Raw genomic sequence first — 6588 nt, 5'->3', positions numbered from 1 at the left:
AGGGCTGTACCCCTGCAGGTAAGTGAATAACTGACGCCAGTACCTAATGAAGAGCTCAAGCGGACAGGAAGCCCGGAGACTCTGTGGTCTCCACTTCCACGCAGACTGAAATCACACGCCCGTGCTGGAGTGGGACAGCCCGGAGGGTCCCGGGGGTCGGCCTACCTTGAATCACCTGCTCCAGAGCGTCCGCGTCCGCGACGGTGTGCAGCATCTCTGCAGGGAGAAGGGCAGGCAGGAGCTTCAACAACAGCGCAGGGAGACAGGGAGACCAACCCACACCCAGCTCTGATCTTACCACACCCGGCCTGCGCTGAGATACCCACCCTGGTTCACCTGGCCCCAGCAGAGGAACCACACCCGGCCTGTGCTGAGATACCCACCCTGGTTCACCTGGCCCCAGCAGAGGAACCACACCCGGCCTGCGCTGAGACACGCACCCTGGTTCACCTGGCCCCAGCAGAGGAACCACACCCGGCCTGCGCTGAGATACCCACCCTGGTTCACCTGGCCCCAGCAGAGGAACCACACCCAGCCTGCGCTGAGATACCCACCCTGGTTCACCTGGCCCCAGCAGAGGAACCACACCCAGCTCTGATCTTATCACACCCAGCCTGTGCTGAGACACGCACCCTGGTTCACCTGGCCCCAGCAGAGGAACCATACCCGGCCTGCGCTGAGACACGCACCCTGGTTCACCTGGCCCCAGCAGAGGAACCACACCCGGCCTGCGCTGAGATACCCACCCTGGTTCACCTGGCCCCAGCAGAGGAACCACACCCAGCCTGCGCTGAGACACGCACCCTGGTTCACCTGGCCCCAGCAGAGGAACCACACCCGGCCTGCGCTGAGACACGCACCCTGGTTCACCTGGCCCCAGCAGAGGAACCACACCCGGCCTGCGCTGAGATACCCACCCTGGTTCACCTGGCCCCAGCAGAGGAACCACACCCAGCCTGCGCTGAGATACCCACCCTGGTTCACCTGGGCCCAGCAGAGGAACCACACCCGGCCTGCGCTGAGACACGCACCCTGGTTCACCTGGCCCCAGCAGAGGAACCACACCCAGCCTGCGCTGAGACACGCACCCTGTTTCACCTGGGCCGACCCGGGCTGACCCATGACATGACTGTGACACCCCAGCAGAAGAAGTCTGCCTCCCAGCAGTCAGTGAACTGCAGGCTTCACAGCAACCTCACGGCTCGGCTGACATACCAGGGCAGCTCCACCAGGACCGTGGCCGTGACGCAGCCCAGCGGCAGAGCTTAGCAAAGGAGCAAGGGCGCTGCGCCCTGGGCATGACTGTCCGACTGGGAAACCCCAGACGGCGCCGCCGCGGTCCGCACGCCTGGTGCCCGTGCGCAGGCGTCTTACCCAGCAGGGTGCCGGTGACGAGGGTGCAGGCGCCCTCCTCCTGCAGCAGCAGCTGGCACGTGGCCGTGGGGAACCGCGCGACGGCGCGGCGGAGGCGGCAGAGGGCGTGGCTCTTCCGCACCACCTGCGGGGGCCGGGAGAGAGACGGGAGCCGTCACGCGCCCGCCCTGCCCGAGACTACAAGCACCAGCATGCATCACTCTGCGTGTTAAGAAAACAGGACACATGGAGCAGGGCAAACGGACTCCGGGACTGAACTGAGCCCTAATCAATCACCCGACCCTGGGTGCCTGGACTGACCCCTAATGGGCGGAGTGGTGGCTCTGTGGCTCAGGGTCTGTCTCTGTGGCTGGAAGGTTGCCGGTTCGTATCCCGCGGCCGGCAGAGAAATCCTACTCCGTCGGGCCCCTGAGCAAGGCCCTTAACCCCAACAGCTCAGGGGCGCCTTACAATGGCTGACCCTGCGCTCTGACCCTCAGCAAAAGATCTGAAGGTCCCTGGTGACACGTTTGCGGAGGCCTGGGTGAAACAGGTAAGGGGGGAGCTGCCATGTCAGGAACCTTCGTGTTGTGAAGAATGAGAGTTAGTCAGCAAGGCTGTCTGTCTGTCGGGAGCCTTTCGGTGAGCTTGTGATCTCGCAGCTGGAGGGCTGGCCTCCACGCGCCATCTTGGTGAGAACCAAGCACAGCTGCTCCTATTGGCCGATCAGCTGGAGATCCTGCACGGTTTCCGCTGCGATGCAGCGAGTCCACAGGCTACTGAGCTGACCGAGAGCATCTCCATTGGGGGCCACAGACACAGCCGCTGCGGTCCGACAGTTCTTATCTACAGTTTGGTGACGAGAGCCTCAGCAGAAAGCCCTCTGTGGTTCACACAGATAGCAGACTGTGAGTCTGAAAGCTGAAAGGCAAACTGTTTTTTTTTTCATTTTACATATTTTGCAGGAGGACTACCCCACATCTCAATGCTTGCACTTACTTAACACAGGAACTGAACACCAATGTAACTGTATGGAATTAAGATGTAATTGTATTTAATCGCGCTACTGTGTAAAATACAATATGTAGTACTTAAAGCCCCCCCCACAAGCACACGCACGCCTTAAACCAAAACAGAAGCCCTTTCGCTCAGCTAAATTAAGGCAAACATTTTCTAAGCAAGAAACAAAACATCATCGTGCAGATTTTCTTGACCTGTCGGAACGAGAGCAGTCGTGCGAGACAGGCTATATGAGAAGACAGCACAGAGCTGCACAGCAATAAGGAGTTTTCTGCAGGCGCAGGGCCAGCACTCGCCCTCAGCCCGCGGCTTCCTAACCGCACACATGTCAGATCTGCACCCCCGCGTGTATTCCGCTGCGTGCACACGCCTGATCAGCTAGGCACCGGGGCTGCACTTCCGAGCCGAAGCTGCAGAGATCCGTGCTCTTTGGAAAGGCCGAGTTTCAAGGTTTCCTTCAAGCCTGCCTGTCGTTACAACATTATAGTCTAATAAGAACTGATTAACCCTTAGATGTTTTCCGTCTTTGTGCACTAATTAATCTGGAGATGAAGCAGGGTTTTATTCCAGCCCTGATACGCGTCCCCGGTGATTTCAGCGCGTTACCCCTCGACCTGAGGGACTGTATCCATGCACACGCACGCACGCACGCACGCAGCGTGCGCGCCCCCGCTCACCGCCAAGTCCGCGTCCCCCAGCAGCTCCACCACGCACGCCACGCACAGCGCCACGCCGCCGTCCGCCGGGCCCACCCGCGCCGCCCACCGGGGATCGTGCCGGTGGTGGGTCTTCTCGTACACGACGTCCACCTCCGCCATCGCCTATAGTCGGGCCCCTCAGGCCTCCTGGCGGCGTTGGGAAGTCTCCAGATAGCAGCAGTTAATCTGCAAGTTGAAAAACCGACAATCCAGCACAATGCGGCCCGGCCGCCCCTCGGGCCCCGCAAGAGCTGTGTTTACACTCCCCCTCAGATACTGAAACGTCCGCTGACCGGTGGCTGCCGACACCCGACTCGGAGCGTCTCTGTCCGTTAGACCCGAGCCCGCGTCAGCACGCCTCTCGTCTGGTGCCGAAGCCTCTTACTTTTATTCTTATTCGACGGTGTGGTGACCGAAATGAGAGTCGTGGTCAAGCACAGACCTCGCAAACTAACGGCTATCCCAGGGTCTGGACACAGATACCAGCAGATCCCTCTTGCCCAGAGGGATGCCCAGTAAAATTGTAACAGGCATAATAATATTTAATATTAATTAACCATACTACTTTTTAACCACACTATTTTTTTTTGCACTGTTCCAAGAATTACCTTGCACTGTTTTTGTCCTGTTAAATTTTCTCTGTTTGCGGAATTTTGCACAGTTTTCGATTACATGTTATTTATGTTATGTTATTACATGTTGTTACTATTATTGCTATTCTGTAACTGTCTATTGTCTCATCTTCTGTCCTATTTATATACTGCACCTTAGTGACTAATGAGAAACACTTTTCACTATACTATGCACCTGTGTAAGTTTAATGACAATAAAGTTGAATTGATGAATTGAATCCCTCGGGGATCTACAGTCGGCCCGCGGGCCGGACTCGCACCAGTCCTCCGGCTCAACGGTTCACCGTCAGGATAAAAACCCCATTCCGCGTCTTCAGATGTCACTTAGGCAAAGCAGGTCCCTCACGAAATAACCTGGACGACTCTCCGGTTTGCTGGGTGTGGGTCACGTATTGAACGGAATCGCTTCAATATTCGACAAATAACGACAAGATACTCGGGAATTAACGGTTAGAGCGCGCACCGGCCGGAAGGAGCCGCTCTCGCGCGCCCCGCCGGCAAGAGGGATCCGGCGTCAAATCCCGTTCGACCAATCAGAGGGGGGCGGCCCGAGCGCGAAGGCGGGGACAGGCCTGATTGACGTCTCCTCGGCCCAATGAGGCTTTCACGTGGGCTCGCCGGGTGTCTGCGTGCGTTAGGCGCAAGAGCTCCTGTTGTTTGGGGTTTTTTGCTTCCTGTTTATTTGCATCTTTTTTTTGGACACCCTTTCACCCCGAGTCAGTGTTGTGTGTGTCGTTCAACAGAAATGTAAAAAAAGAGCCAAAGATTTGCGTTTTACGCCTCCAGTGTGTTGATCTCTGCGCTACGCGACTGTTTGCTGGCCGTGAGCGTGTCTGTTCGTGCGCTTGTTTATTTATTTTGTCTCTGCGGATTGATTTCATGCTTAAGGTCACAATTTGCTTATTACCATGACGACGCACACCACTGCTGGGGGGGGTAATTACAAGAAAAACCACAGCAGCTCAGCGCGCACGTCGGCAAACAGCCCCCGGGCAGCCCTGCTCCGGCAGGGATCTGCAGATAACGGGGTGCACACGCACTTCAGTCTGGGGTGACACTAGGCTCAGTCCACTGTGGGGGGGGCACGGAGAAAGACGCTTCAGTACGTCTAAAGAAGTAGTGGCCATCCTGGGGCTCTCGCTCGCGGGCGTGTGGGACTCCAGCGCTGTCGTAGACGAGGTCTCGTGTGATTTCCTTTCCGATGTCCGCAGACTGCAGACACGACTGACCTCCTGCTTCATGTGCGGAACCCCTCAGTGATGTTCTTCAGCTCCCCGAACCCGTGTGCATTGTTTGTTTTTAATCGTTAAGGTGAAACGATTTGCCTTGTTCTGTTAGAAAGACGACAATGGTCAAACTGGAGTGCTTGGCGTTGCAGCGCGGGGCAGTCGGCAGGTGTGAGGCTGGACAAGCACAGAGGCTGGAAACTGCACAGTTTTGAGCAGATCCGTCTGCACAGAGCACAGATGGACACAGGCAGTATGCAAAGCGCACTGATACACAGGCACAGGCTGCCCAGAGGAGCACAGAGCACAGATGGACACAGGCAGTATGCAAAGCGCACTGATACACAGGCGCAGGCTGCCCAGAGCAGCACAGAGCACAGATGCACACAGGCAGGATGCAAAGCGCACTGATACACAGGGGCAGGCTGCCCAGAGCCCTGATCTACAGGCCCAGACTGCCCAGAGCCCTGATTTACAGGGGCAGACTGCCCAGAGCACTGATCTACAGGCCCAGACTGCCCAGAGCCCTGATCTACAGGGGCAGAAAACACAGACAGTTCAATTACAGGACTCCTCCTGCGAAGGTTCAGAAGGTTCACCCCGAGGTGCAGGGAGCTGCAGACAGCCGTCTCCCTGCTCCAGTCCCTCTCCCGGGCAGGCATGAGCACACTGACATCGCCGTCATCCTGGGACCCTGGGCCACGGCACGTGTCTTCCCACAGGACCCCCGCCGAAAGGTCCCGAACGCGTGATGTCCTTTCCCTCCTTCGACAAAGTGAAAGATCACCCCTTTCTTTCAAAAGCAGGTTCTGCGTTTATGTTTTTTTTCGCTTAGCAATAGAAACCACATCCTGAATGGCGTCAGAGGCCGAGTTCTGCAGAAGCCGTGCCTGTTCTTGTACGTGTGGCGGGGAGTTTTCTGTAAATACAGTCTGGCCGGGCCCACACACACACACGCAGGAGAGATAGACCGACGTCACAGGCACGCTCGCGACCCGACCCCTGCAAGCGGAGCCGCCGCGTTCCGGCACGCGGGGCGGCCGGTTCGGGTGGGTTCCGACCCGCGCCTCGCGCCCGCAGACAGCCCTCACACCGACCGGAAACCGGGAGGCGGGGGCCGGAGGGGGGGAGGAGAGGCAGACAGGTGAATCCCCGAGCTTGCGGAACATTTCCAATACTTAGAAACGCGCTTCTATTCATAGACGCATCGAAAATAAACATCACCCCCCGCAAGCACGCGCGCAGCCCACGGTCTGATCGTCTCCGGCGCTCCCAGCAGGGCCGGCCTGCGTCTGAGTCAGGCCCTGCAGAAGGATGCTTGAGTGTTCATACCAAACACCGCTGTGTGTTTATAAACAATACTGCACATCACCGCGCCCAGCCTGGACAACAGAGACAGTGTTACGGTGTGCTGTTAGAAATATTTCATCATCAGGACGGGTCAGGTTGGAGTGTTTTCTTACTCAGCTCCGTGTTTCATCCAGCGTGGTCGTGTCATTCGACCCTTTGATGCAGAGTTTCAGTGCGCTGCGTACTGTAGGCTTTCTTGGTGTTAGGATTGAATTATTCGGCTTGTTCGCTTATTCCAGGGGTTTAGGAAGGAGTAAATGATCAAATTAAATAAAATAACAATATTAATATAATGTATTAATAAATAAA

This window comes from Atractosteus spatula, chromosome 13, assembly GCF_055471065.1.
Source record: "Atractosteus spatula isolate fAtrSpa1 chromosome 13, fAtrSpa1.hap1, whole genome shotgun sequence".
Classification (NCBI taxonomy): Eukaryota; Metazoa; Chordata; class Actinopteri; order Semionotiformes; family Lepisosteidae; genus Atractosteus; species Atractosteus spatula.
The sequence above is the reverse complement of the archived record's forward strand: the minus strand, read 5'-3'. Positions refer to the sequence as shown.